Source organism: Mustelus asterias, assembly GCF_964213995.1.
Source record: "Mustelus asterias chromosome 26 unlocalized genomic scaffold, sMusAst1.hap1.1 SUPER_26_unloc_31, whole genome shotgun sequence".
NCBI classification, from domain to species: domain Eukaryota; kingdom Metazoa; phylum Chordata; class Chondrichthyes; order Carcharhiniformes; family Triakidae; genus Mustelus; species Mustelus asterias.
Genome location: NW_027590100.1, coordinates 690693 through 714532, shown reverse-complemented (window position 1 = coordinate 714532; position 23840 = coordinate 690693). Strand labels below are relative to the sequence as shown.

The 23840-nt window shown below is 47.7% G+C and overlaps 1 long non-coding RNA gene across 1 annotated transcript in view; it reads left to right on the top strand.

Annotated features, from left to right (window-relative positions):
* LOC144482142 (uncharacterized) overlaps nucleotides 1–21077 on the top strand; it is a 53892-nt gene extending 32815 nt beyond the window's left edge. Inside the window, exons 4-5 of the long non-coding RNA XR_013495876.1 lie at nucleotides 17960–18601; nucleotides 20130–21077. This is a non-coding gene — a long non-coding RNA (uncharacterized LOC144482142). The remainder of the gene's footprint in view (nucleotides 1–17959; nucleotides 18602–20129) is intronic.
* Nucleotides 21078–23840: the final 2763 nt, after the last annotated feature.

Genomic DNA, 23840 nt, shown 5'->3' with positions numbered 1-23840 from the left:
ACAGTGCAGAAGGGGGCCATTTGACCCATCGAGTCAACACCGACAACAATCCCACCCAGGCCCTATCCCCGAAATCCCACATGTGTAGCCTGCTAATCCCCCAAACAGACATATCCCAGGACGCTAATGGGCAGTTAACATGGCCAATCAACCTAACCTGCACATTTTGGACTGTGGGTGAAAACCGCAGCATCCGGAGCAAACCCATGCCGACACGGGAAGAATGTGCAAAATCCACACACACAGTGATCCAAGCCGGGAATCGAACTCAGGTTCCTGTGAGACAGCAGCGCTAACCATTGTGCCACCATGCTGCCGACTCAGGAACAGCTTCTCTGCTGCCATCTGACGTTTGAATGGACCCACATTGCATTAAGATGATCTTTTAGTACACCCCAGCTATGACTGCAACATTACATTCTGCCCTCTCTCCCTCTCTATGTACAGTATGCTTTGTCTGTATGGCACTCAAGCAACAACACTTTTCACTGTATATCCAATGTTATGAAATGCATCAAAAGGTTAGTCATGACATGAATCAATTCCGGCCTCCCAGATTGCCTGGATACACTACAGTTCACCTACCTCCCCAACAGGTCCACAGACACCATCTCCCTGGCCCAACACTGAACTCTGTAACACTGTAACCCTGAACATAGAGCAGGAGAGAGTGCAGAATGTAATGTTGGACTCAGAGCTGGGGTGTAGAATAAGATCATCTGAATGCGATGTGGGTCCATTAAAACGTCAGATGGCAGCAGAGAAGCTGTTCTTGAGTCGGCAACATGGTGGCACAATGGTTAGCACTGCTGTCTCACAGGGACCTGAGTTCGATTCCCGCCTTGGATCACATATTTATTATATGTGAAAATAATAAACCAAATCAATTCAAATCAAATCAGTCTTTCGCATCTCAAGCTGAAACATCAGCACGATGTGCCCTGACCTTACCAATGAACTTATGCAGGTTGATGATGTACACGGGACGGCTGTGACCGAGACTGAATTTACAAGGCTGAATGTGGACATTGGGGAGCTGCGAGAAACTGGACTTGCTCACAGTGGATTCTTTCCAGAGGAACACCACACGTTCTTGTAATAGGAGAAATCCCAACAGGCGAGATGTGAGAATGGAACAAAGTTTTAAAAAGAAGCTTCACTGGTGCTGATGGAATCCCAGGAATTGAAATGGGATCCCTGATGCTGTGAGGCAGCAGTGCTAACCACTGTGCCATACTGCCATCCTGCAAGGTGCCCTGGAGATATCCAAGATCACGGCCAGGACACCACCATCACCATATCCGTGTTCGGGAAATGATTGGAAAACAACCTGAGGGACAGAATTAATCTCCACTTCGAGAGGTAAGGATTTATGAACAATAGTCAGCGTGCCTTTGACAGGGGGAGATCATGTCTGACAATTCGCTGGAATATATTGAGGAGGTGACTGGATGAGGAGATGAGGGAAGTGCAGTCGATGTAGTCTACGTGTTCTTCAGAAAAGCTTTTGACAAATATGGAAGACTGAACAAGGAAGTGATTCCGATTGGAACCAGGTCAATTTGGTAAATTATATTCAAAATGGCTGAGTGGCAGAGGGTGATGGTGGAAGGTTGTTTTTGTGACTGCAAGCCTGTGTTCAGTGGGGTTCCACAGGGATCGATGCTGGGTCCCTTGCTGTTTGTAGTGTACATTGATGGTCTGGACATGAATGTGTGAGGTGTGATCAGTAAGTTTGCAGATGATACAAAAATTGGTGGTGTGGTAAATATTGAGGAGGAAAGCCTTAGATGACAGGAATCATAGAATCCTACAGTGCAGAAGGAGGCCATTCAGCCCATCGAGTCTGGACTGAGCACAATCCCACCCAGGCGATATCCCCTGAACCCCATGCATTTACCCAAGCAATTCTCCCTGACAGTAAGTCCAGTATATCCTGGCCAATCCACCTAACCCACAAGTCTTCCGACTGTGGGCGGAAACTGGAGCACCCGGAGGAAACCCATGAAGACACGTGGAGAATGTGCAAACTCCACACAGATGTGGTCCAAGCCAGAAATGGAACACACGTCCCTGGCGCTGTGGGGCAGCAGTGCTAACCACTGTGCCACCGTGCTGAGGAAACTGAAAGGCTGGGCAAATGGGCAAATGTAATTTACACCTGACCAATGTGAGGCCATGCATTTGGGACGACTATCCGGGCAAGGAAATGTACCATGTCCGGTCGAGTCTGAGGAAGTGCAGAGGACCAGAATGAATTTGGGCTGCAGATATGTGGATCTCCAAAAGCAGCAAGACAGGTAGATGAGGTGGTTAAGACGACATGTAGGATACTTGCCTTTAGCAGCCGCAGCATAGACTATAAGAGCTGGGAGGTGATGATGGGAGTGTATAAAATGCTGGTTGGACCAGAGCAAGAGAACTGTGCACAGCTCTGGTCATCACACTACAGGAAGGATGTGATTACACTGGAAACGGTGGAGAGGAGATTCACCAGGATGCTGCCTGGGCTGGAGAGTTTCAGCTATGAGGAGAGGCTGGTTAGGCTGGGTTTTTTACCTTAGAGCAGAGACGGCTGGAGGTGGAGTGGGTGTAGTGGGTGGTGGTGGGGAATGCTTTCAGGTGGGGGCGGGGGGTGGGGGGGGGGAGCTGAGTGATATGAACACAATTATGTGGCACACGGATAGGAAGAAACCTTTTCCCTTTAGTAGAGGTGTCAATAACCAGAGGGGCGTGGAGTTAAGGTAAAGGGCAGGTGTTTGTGTGGATTTGAGGGAAAATGTTTTCATCCACAGGGTGATGGGATCTGCAGCTCACGGCCTGAAAGGATGGTAGAAGCGGGAAAAACCACAAGAGGCATTTAGATCAGCAACTCAAACGCCAGAGCATATAATTATTAAACTAGAAAGAGTGCAGAAAAGATTTCCGAGGATGCGACTGGGACTTGATGGATTGAGTTATAAGGATAGGCTGAATAGACTGGGACTTTTTTCTCTGGAGCGTAGGAGGCTGAGGGGTGATCTTCTAGAGGTCTATAAAATAATGAGGGGCACAGATCAGCTCAATAGTCAATATCTTTTCCTAAAGGTAGGGGAGTCTAAAACTAGATGGCACAGGTTTAAGGAGAGAGGGGAAAGATACAAAAGTGTCCAGAGGGGCAATTTTATCACACAGAGGGTGGTGAGTGTCTGGAACGAGCTGCCAGAGGCAGTAGTAGAGGCGGGTACAATTTTATTTTTTAAAAGCGTTTAGATAGTTAAATGGGCACGATGGGTATAGAGGGATATGGGGCAAATGTGGGCAATTGGGATTAGTTTAGGGGTTTAAAAAGAAAGGGCAGCATGGATAAGATGGGCCGAAGGGCCTGTTTCCATTCTGTAAACTCTATGACAAGGCTATGGATCGAGTGCTGGAAAATGGGATTGGATTGGATAGGTGTTTGATGACCTATTCAGACATAATGGTCGAAGGGCCTCATTTTGTGCTGTTAAAACTCGATGGCTGTTGGACCACCCACAGCAGTGGCCCCATCACTTGCAGCTCTCACAGCGCTGGCTGGGATACCCACTACCTCCCAAACCTATCTGGTTGCAAATGCGCAATTGCAGCCAGCAGTGAGCTGCCTGGTCTGAGAGAGACATCTGTCAGCTCTCTGCTGCTGCAGCGAGCCTCAACACAGCAGCTGCCCCCAGGTAGTCCGGGGGTCCTCAGCTCTTTCTGAGCAGCCCCCGACCAGATATAGACCCAGCCCCCTCCCCACCACCTGGACCAATCACCGCCCCATCCCCCACACCAATTGCATGCAGAGTGTCAGCAGGGCACGCCTCCTTAACCCACTGTGCAGGCAGAGAGGCAGCAAGATCCCCCTCCCTACCCCACTGTGCAGGCAGAGAGGCAGCAAGACCCCCTCCCTACCCCACTGTGCATGCAGAGAGGCAGCGAGACCCCTCCCTACCCCACTGTGCATGCAGAGAGGCAGTGATGCCCCCCTCCCTACCCCACTGTGCATGCAGAGAGGCAACCAGACCCCCTCCCCACCCCACTGTGTATGTAGAGAGGCAGCGAGACCCCCTCCCTACCCCACTGTGCATGCAGTGAGGCAGTGAGACCCCCTCCCTACCCCACTGTGCATGCAGAGAGGCAGCGAGACCCCCACACTACCCCCACTGTGCATGCAGAGAGGCAGCGAGACCCCCTCCCTACCCCACTGTGCATGCAGAGAGGCAGCGAAACCCCCTCCCTACCCCACTGTGCATGCAAAGAGGCAGTGATGCCCCCCTCCCTGCCTCCACCAATCACGTTCGGTGTGGCAGCGAGACCCCCTTCCTACCCCAATGTGCATGCAGAGAGGCAGTGATGCCCCCCTCCTTACCAACACCAATCACGTGCAGAGTGGCAGCGGGGACCACCCCACCCCACAGACAGCGGGCAGTGTGGTAACGGCACCCTCTCCCACCCAGCAACTACTTTCAGAGTCGGCCCCGCTACCTTCAGGCTCCGCCCCTGTAGACCACGCCACCTCATGCGCCACTCCCTGGTACTGCCCGGTGGGCATTGCCCAAGGGGCACCTACCTTTGCCCTCGACCTTGCCCGGTGTCCTCAATGGCCTTCAGTTCTCCCGGCGAGGTCATCATGACTCGTCCTCATACATGTGGCCAGCTGTTTTCCTCACCGGACCCAACCTCTCCCGGTGAGGCTGCAAAGGCAAGTGTGGCGCACAATTCCATCCCAGGCTCACTAATTTCATTTAAATTTGTTTTAAAATAGATTGAAATAATTTATTCAGCCTCTTGCCGGAAATGGGCAGGAGACTGAATCCGCTGTTTATCCATTGCCGGTGAAGGTTGCAAGAGGTGAGAAATGGGACGTGGACCTGAGTTCCAGGCTGTCACGCGGTTTTACTTGATCACCCCACCATCAATGGACAGGGAGTAGCTGTTATCCTGCCCCCCTATCGTGTGTGTGTTGCGTGTGTCTATATTGTCTGTACCAGTATGCATGTGTGTGTGTGCGTGTTTGTGTGTGAGCAACAGAGTACCTGACGAGTGTTCCTAAGTGTGCGTTATTCTGGAGTGTTGCAGCAATTTTGGTTCTTGAATTTGTGTGTGAGTGGGAGTATCTAAATCTGATTGCTTCTATCAACAAATGTGTGTTTTAATGTATGTGTGTTTGGGTGTGTCTGTGTGTTTGTATTCCTGTTGCTCTCGGAGAGCTTGTGGTGGCACAGGGGATAGCATTGCTGCCTCACAGCAGCAGAGGTCCTGGTTCAATTGCAGGTTTGGCCACTGTCTGTGCAGATTCTGCATGTTCTCCCCATGTCTGCGTGAGTTTCCTCCGAGTGCTCCAGTTTCCTCCCACTATCTGAAAGTTGTGCTGGTTGGGTGCATTGGCCGTGCTAAATTTTCCCTCAGTGTACCTGAACAGGCGCTGGAGTGTGGTGACTCGGGGATTTTTATAGTAACTTCATTGCAATGTTAATGTTCGCATACTTGTGACACTGATGAATAAATTTCAAATTTAATGAAATATGTTTTCTCTCTGTGAGATCCTGCTGTGCAGATATGACCAATAAAATTAATTCTGTGGCCTGGTGATTGGGTGGGTGAACTGGTGTTATATGCAGAGGGTGAAAAGGATTCTGTCTCAATATTTTACGCATGAAGGAATAGTGTTTGAGGTCACATGTCTATGGAAAGTCACAGCACTCAGAAGACATCCCAGCCCATAGACCCTGAGACAATTGTCAGTGGCTGAAAGAATTAATAACCGGATACAGAGATTCAACAAGAGCAGCAAACCCAGTACAGGAAATGACAAGAAAATCAATACAGTTAAACAGCCTTTCTAGAATTAGGAACTGGACACAGGGGACGGGAGTTTCCAGCCTCACTCTTCCCCAAGCTGCAAAATCCCACCCGTGTTCAACAGACCTTCCCATTCTCCGCCCCTCGCCTGCTCCGATTCCCGTGGCGGTCGGGCCGGTCCAATTCCAGCCAGAGACTTACCCGGAACACCAACAATCGCCAGGAGGGGATAGTAAAAACATTGAATCATGTTCAGTAGATATCGAATCCAATCAGCTGATGTCATAATCCAATAATCATCAGTAAACACAGAAATCCAATAGAATAAACTCCTGTCCTTGGTTGGAACATTCCGGTTCATTGTTCCCAGATTCCGATCCATTGTTGCAAGATTCCAATCCATTGCTCCCAGATTCTGATCCATTGTCGTAACATTCCAATCCATTGTTCCCAGATTCTGATCCATTGTTGGAAGACTCCAATCCATTGCTCCCAGATTCTGATCTCTCCTCTCCCTCCCTCTCTCTCCACAGCCGCTGATCTCTGTTGCTGTCGGAGTTGCCGCTCCCGCTGACCCAATGGGACAACACATTGAACGGAATCCCTTATTAATAGAAGAGGGGAATCCCTCCAGGCACACTAATCAGATCCATGGAGACTCACATCAATTCCAGTCACTAAACAAACAGCTTCACTTAACCCCCTTCAATCCAACACTTTTTATACCCAACGTAGAACAGTTACAGCCTCGATGGGGTGTTGAGGGTCAGGGAGGGATGGAAAGTTGGAAATAATGTAGGGTCAATATTAATTCGATACAGCAGAGATCACTCTGCTAGTGTTAATTTCGAGACGACGAGAATACAAAAGCAGGGGTGTACTGCTGAGGGTTTATAAGACACTGGTCTGACCGCATTCACAATATTGTCAGCAATTATGGTCCCCGTATCTAAGGAAGGATGTGCTGGCCTTGGAGAGGGTCCAGAGCAGGTTCACAAGAATGATCCGGGGAATGAAAGACTTGACGCATGAGGAGCGTCTGATGTCTGTGGGTCCACACTCGATGCAGTTTGGAAGTATGAGGAAGGGGATAACATTGAAACTTACAGAATAATGAAAGGCCTGGATAGAGTGCGCTTGGGGAAGATGTTTCCATTAGTTGGGGAGACTTGGACCCGAGGGCACAGACTCAGAGGAAAGGGACGGCCCTTTAGAAATGTGATGTGGAGATGGCGGTGTTGGACTGGGGTGTGCGCAGTAAGAAGTCTCACAACACCAGTTTCCCACTCACCTGATGAAGGAGCAGCGTTCCGAAAGCTCGTGATTCGAAATAAACCTGTGGGACTTTAACCTGCTGTTGTGAGACTTCTTAGTTCAGAACTGAGACGAGGAGGAATTTCTTCAGCCAGAGGGTGGTGAATCCGGCACGGTAGCACAGTGGTTAGCACTGCTGCTTCACAGCTCCAGGGACCTGGGTTTGATTCCCGGCTCGGGTCACTGTCTGTGTGGAGTCTGCACGTTCTCCCCGTGTCTGCATGAGTTTTCTCCGGGCGCTCCGGTTTCCTTCCAAAGTCCCATAGAAGTGCTGGTTAGGTACATTGGCCATGCTAAATACTCCCTCAGTGTTATCCAAACAGGCGCCAGAGTGTAGCAACTGTGGGATTTTCACAGTAACTTCATTGCAGTGTTGATGTAAGCCTACTTGTGACACGAATAAATAACCTTTATACTTATTCACTGATGCTTGAGTGTTAAACCTCCCGATACAATCAGCACTTGTTTACACAGCAAAATCAATCCCATTCCAAGAGATACATGGGAGAGTGAACATCGAAGGGTCTGTTCCTCTGCAGCACTTTTCTTTGTTCTTAAGGCATCTTTAAGCATGTTGATTTGGAAATAATTTTATCCAAGATTTAACATAAATCTTCTTCACATCAGGTTATGGATCTCACTTTTATGGTCAGAAAAACATCCTTCAGTTCAGTTCCTGTTGTTCAACTCCTCCAAAACAGTCATGGGGGCGATGGGTTATTCACTCAGACATTTCCCTCAGATGCTTTTAATGTGATAATCCTTGGAAATTTAAACAGATAGTGAAAAAATCATGACAGTTCAATGAATCCGATCACATTGCAGAATGCCAAGACTAAAATAACCTGCTGCCTGGCTAATTGGATTAGCTATGTTGCCTCACAGCACCAGGGACACAGGTTCGATTCCCGGCTTGGGTCACTGTCTGTGCGGAGTCTGCATGTTCTCCCCATGTCTGCATGGGTTTCCTCCGGCTGCTCCGGTTTCCTCCCACAGTCTGAAAAACGTGCTGTTAGGTGGATTGGCAATGCTAAAGTGTCCTTAGTGTCCACAGATGTACTGGATAGGTGGATTGGCCATTCTACATTGCCCCTTAGTGTCCACAGATGTACTGGATAGGTGGATTGGCCATTCTACATTGCCCCCTAGTGTCCACAGATGTACTGGATAGGTGGATTGGCCATTCTACCTTGCCCCTTAGTGTCCACAGATGTACTGGTTCAGTGGATTGGCCATTCTACATTGCCTCTTAGTGTCCACAGATGTACTGGTTCGGTGGATTGGCCATTCTACATTGCCCCTCAGTGTCCACAGATGTGCGGGTTAGGTGTATTGGCCATGCTAATTGCCCCTTACTATCCAAAGATTTGCAGGTTAGGTGAATTGGTCATGCTAAATTTAGCACTCATGCCACGCTGAATCGTATAATTCTAGTGCAGAAGGAGGCCATTCAGCCCATCGAGTCTGCACCGGCCACAATCCCACCCAGGCCCTGTCCCTGTAACCCCATGCATTTACTCTAGCAAGTCTCCCTGACACTAAGGGGCAATTTAGCATGGCCAATCCACCGAACCTGCATATCTTTGGACTGTGGGAGGAAACCGGAGCACCCGGAGGAAACCCACGCAGACACGGGGAGAACGTGCAAACTCCACACAGACAGTGACCCGAGGCCAGGAATCGAACCAGGGTCCCTGGCGCTGTGCCACCCCACGAAGTATCAATCTATTTCTGAATATGAAGATTAATTAATGTTGGGGGTACAGAGTGTGAGCAGAATAAGAGGATTTTCGGGCACCTTCGTGTTGAGCTGGGCCAGAGAACGGGGCTTTAAACACTTCAATTCAGTTTGTAAAATCTGGAAATAAGTCAGTGAAAATAGCGGTGAAGTTGATGGGTTGTTTTAAAAGCCTGACCAGTTCACTGATGTACTTCAGGAGAGGTCCTTACCCAGGCTCAGCTCTACGTGACTCCAGCCCCACACCAATGTGGTTGACTCAACTGTCCTCTGAAGTGACTGAGTCTGCCCTGTGTTTGTAAGAAAGCTCCAACGATGAATTTCCAAGGATGGACACTAAAGTCAGCAATGCCCACACACTGAGAATGAACAATACTGATTTTGGCACGAAACATCGGTTATGTTACACCACACTAAGGGCCTCATGGTCTGATTTGCCAGCGGGATAAAGCCTCAGACCAGCAGGTTGTGTAGTGTCCAAAGATGTGCAGGTTGGGTGGATTGGCCATGCTAAATTGCCCCTTCGTGTCCAAAGATGAGAAGGACAGGTGGATTAACCATGCTAACTTGCCCCTTCGTGTCCAAAGATATGGAGGATCGGTTGATTGGCCATGTTAAATTGCCTTAACGGGCGCGAAAACTTGGTAAAGTCAGGTGTGAGGCGATTAGTACAATCCGTGCAGATGTCCACTTTACCAAGGCCCGAAAATGGCCGCGATCCGAACCGCGCCCGAAATGGGTGATGCATTTAAATTGACTTAATGAGCTGGATGCCCAATCTTACCTGCATTTCCGCCCTTACCATCGCGTTCGCCCGTCCAGATTCGGCGCGGAACAGATGTGCTCGGCAAAGGTCTGTTTCGGGCAGTCCAGCTCTGAGGAGGTAAGATCAGAGCTTCTGGCGGCTCTCTGACTCAGATCAGTGGTGGGGGGAGAGGGGGTGTGGGTGCGGGAGGCTGGAGGTGGATCAGATCATTCTCTGGTCATGGGGGGAGGGGAGGGAGGTGGATCAGATCATTCTCTGGTGAAGGGGGCAGGGGTGGGAGGGTTGCTGTTGCCATTCTGCGGGTGATTGGTGGGGGGGGGGGGTCGCGATCGGTCTGGGTAGTGGGGGAGGTGGGTGTAAAGGGGGATAGTTATGTTGTGGGGTGGGGCGATGTCTGTGGGGGCCATCACTCCCACCTTTCGCTCCCAGGTCACTTGATCCGCTTGTTGCTGCCCGGGAGCGCTGTGACAGGGGCGCCCATTTCAGATGTATTTCTCACTGCGCACGCGCAGTTCAGAGCTCCGATCGGAGTTGCAGCGTTTCGAGAGCGAGAAGCCCCGCCCACAGAGCGATTCACACTCACAATGTTTTTTCCAGGGTAAGTGCGTATGGGGCCCCCGGAGAACAGATTTCCAATTCAGATCTGAATTGCGTCCAGATTCAGTGCATGAAATCAAAATGGTAAAATCGGGCCCTTAGTGTGCAAAGGTGTACAGGTTCGGGGGATTGGCCATGCTAAATTGCCCCTTAGTGTCCAAAGACATGCTGGTCAGGTGCATTGACCATGCTAAATTCTCCCTAAGTACATGCGAACAGGTGCCGGAGTGTGGCGACTCGGGGATTTTCACAGTCGATTCATAGAGATTTACAGCATGGAAACAGGACCTTTGGCCCAAACTGTCCACGCATCCCAGTTTTCACCAATAAGCTAGTCTCAATTGCCCGCATTTGGCCCACATCCCTTTATACCTGTAGAAATCATAGAATCCCTAATGTGCAGAAGGAGGCCATTTGGCCCATCGTGTCTGCACCAATCACAATCCCACCCAGACCCTATCCCTGTAACCCCACCCATTTATCATGCTCGTCCACCTGACACTAAGGGGCAATTTACTATAGCCAATCAACCTAACCTGCTCACCTTTGGACTGTGGAAGGGAACTGTAGCACCCGGGGGAAACCCACGCAGACACGGGGAGAATGTGCAGACTCCACACAGACAGAGACCTGAGGCTGGAATTGAACCCGGGTCCCTGCCGCTGTGAGGCAGCAGTGCTAACCACTGTGCCACCGTGCAGCCCATCTTACCCATGTAACTGTCTAAATGCTTTTTGAAAGGCAAAATTTTACCCGCCTCCACTACTGCCTCTGGCAGCTCGTTTGCAATAAGTGACTTTTCAACAAAATTAACTTAATTGCAGAGTTAATATAAGCCTACTTGTGACCAATAAATAAACTTTAATCTGTAAACGGTGCCATCTTTGATGAAGAGTAAGATAAAAGCAAAATACCGTGGATGCTGGAATCTGAAATAAAAACAGGAAATGCTGGAAAAACTCAGCAGGTCCGACAGCATCTGAGAGAATAGAGCAAATGTTTCAACTCTGGATGACCCTTCGTCAGACTCAAAGCGTTGTTTCTATTCTCTCTTCTGTCTGTGTGGAGTTTGCACATTCCCTCCGTGTCTGTGTGGGTTTCCTCCGGGTGCTCCGGTTTCCTCCCGCAGTCCAAAGATCTGCAGGTTAGGTGGATCGACCATGATAAATCGGCACTTAGTGTCAGGGGGACTAGCAGGGTAAATATGTGGGGTTACGGGGATAGGGCCTGGGTGGGATTGTTGTTGGTGTAGGCTCGATGGGCCAAATGGCCTCCTTCTGCACTATAGGGATTCTATGATTCACAGATGCTGTCAGACCTGCTGAGATTTTCCAGTATTTTCTGTTTTTGATAAAGTTATACCTCCCAAAGTAAACAGACAGTGGAAACAGAAGGTCCCTTATTTTATAACAAAATGGCGATTCTCGAACCACTGCCCAGAATCGACAGTCAGAAAAGGAACTTTGCTGTTAAATTAAAGTACTGTGTTCAGTGACACACGTTAAAATAATCTGGGTCAAATACCTTCAATTCACAATATTGATTACACAATAATGATTACACAATACTGATTACACAATACTGATTACACAAGACTGATTACACAACATTGATTACACAATACTTATTACACAACATTGATTACACAATATTGATTACACAACATTGATTACACAATTTTGATTACACAACATTGATTACACAACATTGATTACACAATACTGATTACACAGTATTGACTACACAATACTGATTACACAACATTGATTACACAATATTGATTCCACAATATTTATTACACAACATTGATTACACAATATTGATTACACAGTATTGATTACACAACATTGATTACACAGTAATGATTACACAACATTGATTACACAATATTACAAAGAACAAAACAGCACAGGAACAGGTCCTTCGGCCCTCCAAGTCCGCGCCACTCCCTGGTCCAAACTAGACCATTCTTTTGTATCCCTCCATTCCCACTCCGTTCATGTGGCTAACCAGATAAGTCTTAATGGTTCCCAGTGTATCCGCCTCCACCACCTTGACGGCAGCGCATTCCAGGCTCCCACCATCCTCTGTGTAAAATACGTCCTTCTGATATCCGTGTTAAACCATCCCCCCCCTCACCTTGAACCTATGACCCCTCGTGAACGTCACCGCCGGCCTGGGAAAAAGCTTCCCACCGTTCACCCTAACTATGCCTTTCATAATTTTATACACCTCGATTAGGTCACCCCTCATCCTCCGTCTTTCCAGTGAGAACAACCCCAGTTTACCCAATTTCTCCTCATAACTAAGCCCTTCCATACCAGGCAACATCCTGGTCAACCTCCTCTGTACTCTCTCTAAAGCCTCCACGTCCTTCTGGTAGTGTGGCGACCAGAACTGGACGCAGTATTCCAAATGCGGCCGAACCAACGTTCGATACAATTGCAACATCAGACCCCAACTTTTATACTCTCTGCCCCATCCTATGAAGGCAAGCAAGCCATATGCCTTATTCACTGCCTTCTCCACCTGTGACGTCACCTTCAAGGATCTGTGGACTTGCACACCCAGGTCCCTCTGCGTATCTACACCCTTTATTGTTCTGCCATTTATCGTATAGCTCCTCCCTACGTGAGTTCTACCAAAATGCATCACTTCGCATTCATCTGGATTGAACTCCATCTGCCATTTCTTTGCCCAAATTTCCAGCCCATCTATATCCTTCTGTAGCCTCTGACAATGTTCCTCACTATCTGCAAGTCCAGCCATTTTCGTGTTGTCCGCAAAGTTACTGATCACTCCAGTTACAGCTTCTTCCAGATCGTTTATGCTATCACAAATAGCAGAGGTCCCAATACAGAGCCCTGCGGAACATCACTAGTCACAGGCATCCAGCCGGAAAAGGACCCTTCCACTACCACCCTCTGTCTTCTGTGACCAAGCCAGTTCTCCACCCATCTAGCCACCTTCCCCTTTATCCCATGAGATCCAACCTTTTGCACCAACCTACTATGAGGGACTTTGTCAAACGATTTACTAAAGTCCATATAGACGACATCCACGGCCCTTCCCTCGTCAACCATTCTAGTCACTTCTTCAAAAAACTCCACCAGGTTAGTGAGGCATGACCTCCCTCTCACAAAACCATGCTGACTATCGTTAAGGAGTTTATTCCTTTCTAAATGCGCATACATCCTAGCTCTAAGAATCCTCTCCAACAACTTCCCTACCACAGACGTCAAGCTCACCGACCTATAATTTCCCGGGTTATCCTTCCTACCCTTCTTAAATAACGGGACCACATCAGCTATCCTCCAATCATCTGGGACCTCACCTGTGTCCAGTGACGAGACAAAGATTTGCGTCAGAGGCCCAGCGATTTCATCTTTCGTCTCCATGAGCAGCCTTGGATAGATTCCATCAGGCCCTGGGGATTGGTCAGTCTTTATATTCCTCCTTTGTAATGGAGATTTTCTCTAATGGGTCAACACTCCCCTCCGAGACACTCCCAGTCAACACATCCCTCTCCTTTGCGAATGCCGATGCAAAGTATTCATTTAGTATCTCCCCTACTTCTTTGGGCTCTGAAGCATAATTCCCCACTTTTGTCCCTGAGAGGTCCGATTTTTTCCCTGACAACCCTTTTGTTCCTAACGTATGAATAAAATGCCTTGGGATTCTCCTTAATCCTGTCTGCCATGACATTTCGTGACCCGTTTTTGCCCTTCTAATTCCTCGTTTGAGTTCTTTCCGACTTTGTATTACTCCGGAGCTCCCTCTGTTTTTAGCTGCCTGGACCTAACGTACGCCTCTCTTTTCTTTTTCACCAATCCCTCAATTTCCCTGGTTATCCATGGTTCTCGATTCCTACCTTTCCTATCCTTCTTTTTTACAGGCACATGCCTATCCTGCAGCCCTATCAAATGTTCCTTAAAAGACTCCCACATGCCAGATGTGGATTTACCCTCAAACAGCCTCTCCCAATCAACAGCTGCCAATTTCTGCCTAATCCCACTTAAGTTAGCCTTCCCCCAATCCAACACCTTACCCTTGGGACACCACTCATCCTTTTCCATCACTATCCTAAAGCTAACAGAATTGTGGTTATTTTTGCCACATGTTCCCCTACCGTAACTTTGAAAACCTGACCGGGCTCATTCCCCGGTACTAGGTCCAGTATAGCCCCCTCTCTAGTCGGGCTATCTACATATTGTTCCAAAGAACCTTCCTGTACACATTTTACAAATTCCTCCCCATTCAGACTCCCAGCCCTACGCGATTTCCAGTCTATGCCAGGAACATTGAAGTCTCCCACTACAACAACCCTATTTTTCCTGCACCTATCCATTATCTCCTGACATATCCGTTCTTCCACTTCCCTTGGGCTGTTGGGGGGCCTGTAGCATACCCCCAACATCGTGACTGTGCCCTTCCTGTTTCTAAGCTCCACCCACAGTGACTCGTTACACGACCCCTCTGAATTGTCCCCCCTCTGCACCGCTGTACTATATTCTCTAACTAATACTGCTACTCCCCCACCTCTTTTGGTCCCTCCTCTGTCTCGCCTAAAACACTTGTACCCCGGAATATTCAGAATATTGATTCCACAACATTGATTACACAATATTGATTAAACAATATTGATTAAACAACTTTGATTACACAGTATTGATTACAGCACTTTGATTACAGAATTTTGATTACACAACTTTGATTACACAATATTGATTACACAACATTGATTACACAACATTGATTACACAATGTTGATTCGACAACATTGATTACACAACATTGATTACACAATACTGATTGTACAATATTTGTTGCACAATATTGATTTGACAACATTGATTACACAATACTGATGACACAATATTGATTATACAACATTCAGACAGACAGTGAAGAAATATAAACGGCATCATAATCTCTGTAAACTACTCAGTTTCCTTTAATTGACTGGTACTGGAGTGTGAAAAGACTACAATGTGACCAGCAAATATTCACTTAGCAAAAGCGAGTCACAATCTAAGAGATGTATCATAAAGAGTGCATTATACATGCTGAATTCCAAGATCACAGCATTCCCGTGAACCATCGAACCCACGGCAGTGCAGAAGGAGGCCCTACGGCCCATCGAGTCTGCACTGACTCTCTGACAGAGCATCTTACCTGCATTGGAATGATCCGGGTACATGTTTTCTTTTAAGACCAAAGTTAATATTTAAATGTGAAGACCTGAACGCCTCTCAATGCACAAATATTGTTCGTTTCAACATCATTTCCTGCAAACTTTAACATAAATCTGTTTGTTCTGTATCAGGATATGTCCCTAAATATTACAGTGAGGATAACAAACTTCATTGAACTTTTTGCCATTCATCTCCTCCAATAAATTCGTGAGGTGATTGATTAAGCGCTAAAATAATTCACTAAATTTGTTTCAAGCTTGAGAATACTTGAAACATAGAGTGCAAAATCACTGGGGACTTCATTGGGGCAGCACAGTGGTCAGCACTGCTACCTCACAGCGCCAGGGACCCAGGTTCGATTCCCGGCTTGGGTCACTGTGTGGAGTTTGCATGTTCTCCCCCATATCAGCGTGTGTTTTGTCCGGGTGCTCCGGTTTCCTCCCACAGTATGAAAGACGTGCCGATTGCAGTGCAGAAGGTGTCTATTCGGCCCTTCACGCCTGCACTGACCACAAACCCACCCAGCCCCCATGCCGGTAATCCCTCTTTACCCTTGCTAGTGCCCCCTGGCACTGAGGGGGAATTTAGGCATGGCCAATCCACCTAACCCGCACATCTTTGGAGTGTGGGAGGAAGCTGGGGCACCCGGAGGAAACCCACGCAGACACGGGGAGAACGTGCAGACATCACACAGACAGTGATCCAAGTTGGGAATTGAACCCGGGTTCCTGTGCTGTGAGGCAGTAGTGCTAACCATTGTGTCACGGTATGGTCCAGTCATTCACTGGCGCTTGAGACCTTGCAATGTAATCAGAACCTGTCTGATACAGTAAACAATAAATCACATTCTAAAAGATTTATCACAAACTGTGCATCAAATGCTGCTATCCCAGAGTGGTTAGCACTGCTGCATCACAGCGCCAGGGACCTGGGTTTGATTCTTGGCTTGGGTCAGTGTCTGTGCTGAATCTGCATGTTGATATAGAATAGTCATAGAATCCCTACACAGCAGAAGGAGGCCATGCAGCCCATCACATCTGCACCGACCACAATCCCACACAGACCCTGTCCCCGCAACCCCACATATCTATTCTGCTAGTCCTCCTGACACTCAGGGGTAATGTAGCGTGACCAATCCACGTAACCCAGACATCTTTGGCGTGTGGGAGGAAAGCGGAACACCCGGAGGAAACCCATACAGACAGGGGGAGAACATGCAGACTCCGCACAGAGAGCGACCCAAGGCTGGAATTGAACACGGGTCCCTGGCGCTGTGAGACGGCACTGCTAACCACTGTGCCACCGTGCCGCGTTGTCCCCATGTCTGTGTCTCCATGGGTTTCCTCCGGGTGCTCTGGTTTCCTCCCACAGTCCGACCGACGTGCTGGTTAGATGTATTGGCCATGCAAAATTGTCCCTCAGTGGAAGAACAAATGTAGGGGGGACGTATACAATAAATGGCAGAGCCATCAAGAGTATAGAAACACAGAGGGACCTCGGTGTGCAAGTCCACAAATCCTTGAAGGCGGCAGTAGAGGTGGAGAAGGTGGTGAAGAAGGAATATGGCATGCTTTCCTTGATAGGACGGGGTATAGAGTATAAAAGCTGGAGTCTGATGTGGCAGTTGTACAGAACGCTGGTTAGTCCACATTTGGAATATTGCATCCATTTCTGGTCGCCACACTACTGGGGCGGCACGGTAGCACAGTGGTTAGCACTGCTGCTTCACAGCTCCAGGGTCCTGGGTTCGATTCCCGGCTCGGGTCACTGTCTGTGTGGAGTTTGCACATTCTCCTCGTGTCTGCGTGGGTTTCCTCCGGGTGCTCTGGTTTCCTCCCACAGTCCAAAGATGTGCGGGTTAGGTTGATTGGCCAGGTTAAAGAAATTGCCCCTTAGAGTCCTGGGATGCGTAGGTTAGAGGGATTAGCAGGTAAAATATGTGAGGGTAGGGCCTGGGTGGGATTGTGGTCGGTGCAGACTCGATGGGCCGAATGGCCTCCTTCTGCACTGTAGGGTTTCTATGATTTCTATGATTTCTACCAGGAGGACGTGGAGGCTTTAAAGAGAGTGCAGAGAAGGTTTGCCAGGATGTTGCCTGGTAGGGAGGGTCTTAGATATGAGGGGAGATTTGGTGAGCTGGGCTTGTTCTCCCTGGAAAGACGGAGAATGAGGGGAGACCTAATAGAGTTGTACAAAATTATGAAGGGTATAGATAGAGTGAACAGTGGGAAGCTTTTTCCCAGGTCGGAGGTGACGATCACGAGGGGTCACGGGCTCAAGGTGAGAGCGGCGAGGTATAACTCAGACATCAGAGGGACGTTTTTTACACAGAGGGTGGTGGGGCCTGGAATGCGCTGCCAAGTAGGGTGGTGGAGGCAGACACGCTGGCATCATTTAAGACTTACCTGGATAGTCACATGAGCAGTCTGGGAATGGAGGGATACAAACGAATGGTCTAGTTGGACCAAGGAGCGGCACAGGCTTGGAGGGCCGAAGGGCCTGTTTCCTGTGCTGTACTGATCTTTGTTCTTTGTACTCGAACAGGTGCCGGAGTGTGGCGACTATGGGATTTTCACAACGTCATTGCTGTGCTAATGTAAGCCGACATGTGACACGAATAAATAAACTTATCTCAAACAATGACGAGACAGAGTACAGGAATGAGATAGGGAATCTGGTGAACTGGTGCAGCCACAGTAATCCCTCCCTCAATGTCAGCAAAATGAAGGAGATTGTCATCGACTTCAGGAAGCGTAAAGGAGAACATGCCCCTGTCTACATCAATGGGGACGAAGAAGAAAGGGTCAAGAAATTCAAGTTTTTAGTGTCCAGAACACCAACAACCTGTCCTGATCCCCACATGCCGACACTATAGTTCAGAAAGCCCACCAACGCCTCTTACTTTCTCAGAAGACTGAGGAAATTTGGCATGTCAGCTCCGAATCTCAGTAACTTCTACAGATGCATTATTTCTGGTTGGGTCACAGCTTGGTGTGTCTCCTGCTCTGCCCAAGACTGTAAGGAAGTACAAAAGGTTTTGAATGTAGCCCAATCCATCACGCAAACCAGCCTCGCATCCATTGACTCTGTCTATACTTCCCGCTGTCTCGGCAACGCATCCAGCATTATTAAGGACCCCACGTACCCGGGACATTCTCTCTTCCACCTTCTTTCTTCGGGAAAAAGGTACAAAAATCTGAGGTCACGTACCAATCGACTGAAGAACAGCTTCTTCTCTGCTGCCGTCAGACTTTTGAATTGACTTACCTCGCATTTAGTTGATCTTTCTCTGCACCCGAGCTATGACTGTGACACTACATTCTGCACTCTCTCCTTTCCTTCTCTATGTTTTGTCTGTTTCGCGCGCAAGAAACAATACTTTTCATTATATATTAATAAATGCGACAATAATAAGTCAAATCAAATCCAGATAAGCTGAAAATTAAGCTCACATCAATTTTGTGAAGCCCTTTCAGTCCCAGCAAGTCATTTGCAGTTGTCTTATTTACCAAACGGTCGCTACTTATCCGTTTGAGACATTAATATTCAAAAGAAAACAAGAATAAATGACCTTCTTGTTGCCGGGATCTGAGATTTAGTGTTGATCTAAAAGGTAACTCAGTAAAAAGAAAGGTAATTCGACAAGAAAACCAGATGAATGGGAAATCGAATAGCTTTTTCCATAATTCACACAGACTCATAATTTGCAAAACCGTGGTTATATGATGCAGTCATATAACAAAGTGACTTTTAAATTGTATCTCTGCAAATCATCTTAATTTGGATTGCTCATCCACACAGACCACGATTCCAGCTGTGGAAACTCTTTTAATTCATATCATTAATTCTCTCTCTCTATATTTGTTTACCCAACAATAATAAGATCAGATAGTCTGAGACTAGGTGACACAGTGGTTAGTGCTGCTCCCTCACAGCGTCAGAGACCAGGGTTCGCTTCCCGGCTTTGGTTACTGTCTGTGCGGAGTCTGACTGTTGTCCCCCATGTCATAGAGTCAGAGAGGTTTACAGCATGGAAACAGGCCCTTCAGCCCAACTGGTCCATGCCACCTTTTTTTAACCACTTAGCTACTCCCAATTACCTGCATTTGGCCCATATCCCTCTATACCCATCTTACCCATGTAACTGTCTAAATGCTTCTTAAAAGACAAAATTGTATCCGCCTCTGCTACTGCCTCTGGCAGCTTCTTCCAGACATTCACCGCCCTCTGTGTGACAAAATTGTCCCTCTGGGCCTTTTTGCATCTCTCCCCTCTCACCTTAAAGCTATGTCCTCTACTTTTGGAGTCCCATACCTTCGGGAAAAGATGTGGACTATCTGGGGCGCCACGGTGGCACAGTGGTTAGCACTGCTGCTTCACAGCACCAGGGACCCGGTTTTAATTCTGGTCTCGCGTCACTGACTGTGTGGAGTTTGCACATTCTCCCTGTGTCTGCGTGGGTTTCCTCCGGGTGCTCCGGTTTCCTCCCACAGTCCAAAGATGTGTGGGTTAGGTTGATTGGCCATGCTAAATTGACCCTAGTGTCAGGAGAATTAGCAGGGATATGTGGGGTTATGGGAATAGGGCCTGGGTGGGATTGTGGTCGGTGCAGAGTTGATGGGCCGAATAGCCTCCTTCTGCACACCAGGGATTCTGTGATTTGATGTTTAACACAGAAGTGAATTTGAAACATTATTTCTGTTTTCCTCCCCAGACAAACACGTTCTTTCCTGGCTGGTCTTTCGGGGCGTGGTTGTTGTTTCCGCTTAGAATCTGCTTCAGCACTTGATGTCACATCAATCCAGTCGTTGCATAAGCAGTAACACCGAAGATATCATTGTAGAGGACATCAACTCACTTCCTCCGAGCTTCATTGCAGCTGAATATCACATGAAGCAACTAGAGCAGCATCACCTTCTGAGAAATGAAGACCAGAGTGCGATTGTAAACTGTCAACATTTTTAAAATCTTAAGGAGACATTCGACCTCCGGCATTTGTTGAAACTTCTTTTTGTAAAAGTCTTTGAAGAACAATGAGCCAAACTGTCGTGGAAACTGCATTTTATTTCAGGATTTGAATATTTCAAGCAGCCTCATTGTAAGGTATACTAGTTCCTCAACAGAAAACAGAAGATTCATTCCTGAAACATTACACTGTGCATCACATCATTGAGCTGACAGCAAATTAGCATCATGACATTGCTGTTTTAACGGGGGAATCTGGCTGAAAAATCTCTTATTTATAATATCGTGCGGAATAAAAAAAGACATTCCTTCTCATTTTAAACATCGCCATTCTGTGAAACATGGGAGCTAAAAAAAACATAGCACGGGAGTTATTCATGACGATGCTTTGTCCGTCAGGCTCCCTTCTCATTTCTCATTCTGAAACCACCCAGTAAATCCCAGTGACCACAGGATGGTTTTGCCTTGTTAAATGTTGCATTATTTTGGGTTGAATGGAATCCAGTGGTTCAGTTCTGTTTTTGCATTGGCTTCAAGCGGATCGAGTTTATACAGCTTTACATTCCATGGCATGACTTGAGCTGAGCTCAAAGCAGGTTGGACGGTTGAGTTCAGTTGAACGGTAAGATGTCACAGTAATTTCATTGCAATGTTAATGTAAGCCAACTTGTGACACTAATAAATAAACTTTTAAACTAACATTTTTATTAAAGACAACCTTTCTTGATTAGTGCCCTGCACCCTAACAGCCTCTCCACCTACAGGGAAACATCTACACTCGAGATACAGAATTTCAGTGACTCCCTATTCACAGGATAATATATCGACATATCGATTGTGGTCCTTCAGTACTTTTCCATTCACAGAGATATACGTTCTAAATATGTCTCTTTGCGCATCTCTATCCACACCTCCCATCCATTGACTCTGTGACTCTGTCTACACTTCCCGCTGCCTCGGAAAAGCAACCGGCATAATCAAGGACCCCACACACGCCGGGCATTCTCCCTCCCACCTTCTTCCATCAGGTGACCTCCGTCTGAGGTCATGTACCAACCAACTCAAGAACAGCCTCTTCCTTGCTGCCATCAGACCTTTGAATGGACCTACCCCGCATTAAGTTGACCTTTCTCTCCACCCTAGATATGACTGTAACATTCAGCACCCTCTCCTTTCCCTGGAATCATAGAAACCCGACAGTGAAGAAAGAGGCCATTCGGCCCATCGAGTCTGCATTGACAACAATCCCACCCGGGTCCTATCCCCATCGTCCCAAATATTTACCCTGCTAATCTCTCTAACCTACATATCCCAGGACACTAAGGGGCAATTTATCATTGCCAATGCACCTAACCCGCACACCTTTGGATTTTGGGAGGAAACCAGACCCGGAGGAAACCCACGCAGACACAGGGAGAATGTGAAAACTCCACACAGACAGTGGCCCAAGCCGGGAATCAAACCCAGTTCTCTGGAGCTGTGATGCAGCAGTGCTAACCACCATGCCATTGTGCTGCTCACCACTGTGCAAAGAACAAAGAACAAAGAACAAAGAACAATACAGCACAGGAACAGGCCCTTCGGCCCTCCAAGCCCGCGCCGCTCCCCGGTCCAGGATTGAATCCTGAATCCAGGATCCCCACCCAATTTTCCAGCCTATCTACATACCAATATCCTATCCACCGAGCTGTCCCTCACAGCTACGATGCTTTGTTCATTACAACCTATTAACTTACCCCCACCCCCCCATTCCAGACCATGTGATCTCCAGGGAGAGGCGAAAACCCAGAGTGAAAAACCCCAGGGCCAATATGGGGAAAAAAAAATCTGGGAAATTCCTCTCCGACCCCCTGAGGCGATCGAAACGAGTCCAGGAGATCACAATGGCCCCGATCGGAAAATGCTTCCCAACCCTAGTCATTTCCACTTCCACGAACACCATATGAATCCCCTGCCCCCGAGACAGGTTCCCAACTATCCGCAGTCTCACTCTGTACTGGCACCAGCAAGATGATCGTAGAATGAAGCCTTGAAACGAGAAACCAGGAACAATTAGCCCGCGCCGCTCCCTGGTCCAAACTAGATCACTCTTTTGTATCCCTCCATTCCCACTCCGTTCATATAGCTGTCTAGATAAGTCTTAAACGTTCCCAGTGTGTCCGCCTCCACCACCTTGCCCGGCAACACATTCCAGGCCCCCACGACCCAATGCAATATGCATTGTCTGTATAGCGTGCAAGAAATAATACAATTCAATGTATACTAATGCATGTGACAAGAATAAAATCAAATCAAAACAAATCATCACAAAATTAAATAATTTAATTTATTCCTCCATCTGCCAACTTGTTCCCCATTCTGTTCTATTGTCTATATCTCTGTGCAGCCCCTTTGAATCCTCCTCATAGCTTTAATTCACAATTAGTTTAGAATCATATTGGAAATCTGGTAGCTAACTCCCAGCATCTTCAGTTATTTTGTTGACATATATTGGCCGAGTGGTATTATCGCCAGACTATTAATCCAGAAACTCAGCTAATGTTCCAGGGACCCGGGTTCGAATCCCGCCACGACAGGCGATGGAATTTGAATGCAATAAAAAATATCTGGAATTAAGAATCTACTGATGACCATGAAACCATTGTCGACTGTCGGAAAAGCCCATCTGGTTCACTAATGTCCTTCAGGGAAGGAAATCTGCCGTGCGGACCCGGTCTGGCTCACATGTGACTCCAGAGCCGCAGCAATGTGGTGGACTCTCAACTGCCCTCGAGCAAGTAGGGATGGGCAATAAATGTTGGCCCAGCCAGCGGCGCCCATGTCCCACGAACAAATAATAAAAAAACATAAACAGCTACATCCCCAATACAAATCTTTGCAATATTTCATAAGTTACAGCCAACCAGCCTGAATGTGCTTCAGTATCCCGACTCACTGTTCCGTGCCTGCTGACGAATTATCTATCCAATCCAGGCTGACAACCTGAGCCACAATCGGACACCTCGACTCTTTGTGCTGCACGATATGGGATTGTTGTAATCCAAATCTATGACATCTACTGGCCCCATCGTGTAGGGCGGTGAACTCACTTGCCAACATGACAGGGGTGTGATTCAGTATACTACCAATGATGTGAGTTCAATCTCCCTACAGGCTGCAGTGATTTGTAAATATTGTCTCCACACCGTGTCCAAGAGTGGCATAGACAGAGTGGATAGTCAGAGGCTCTTTCCTAGGGTAGAAAAGTCAAGTACTAGGGGCCATAGGTTTAAGGTGCGTGGGGAAAAGATCAGAGGAGATCTGTGAGGCAAGTTTTTTACACAGAGGGTGGTGAATGGCTGGAACGCGCTGCCCGAGGAGGTGGTGGGAGCAGGTACGATAGCGGCATTTAAGGGGCATCTCGATGAATACATGAATAGAATGGGAATGGAAGGATACGGATTCTGGAAGTGCATACGGT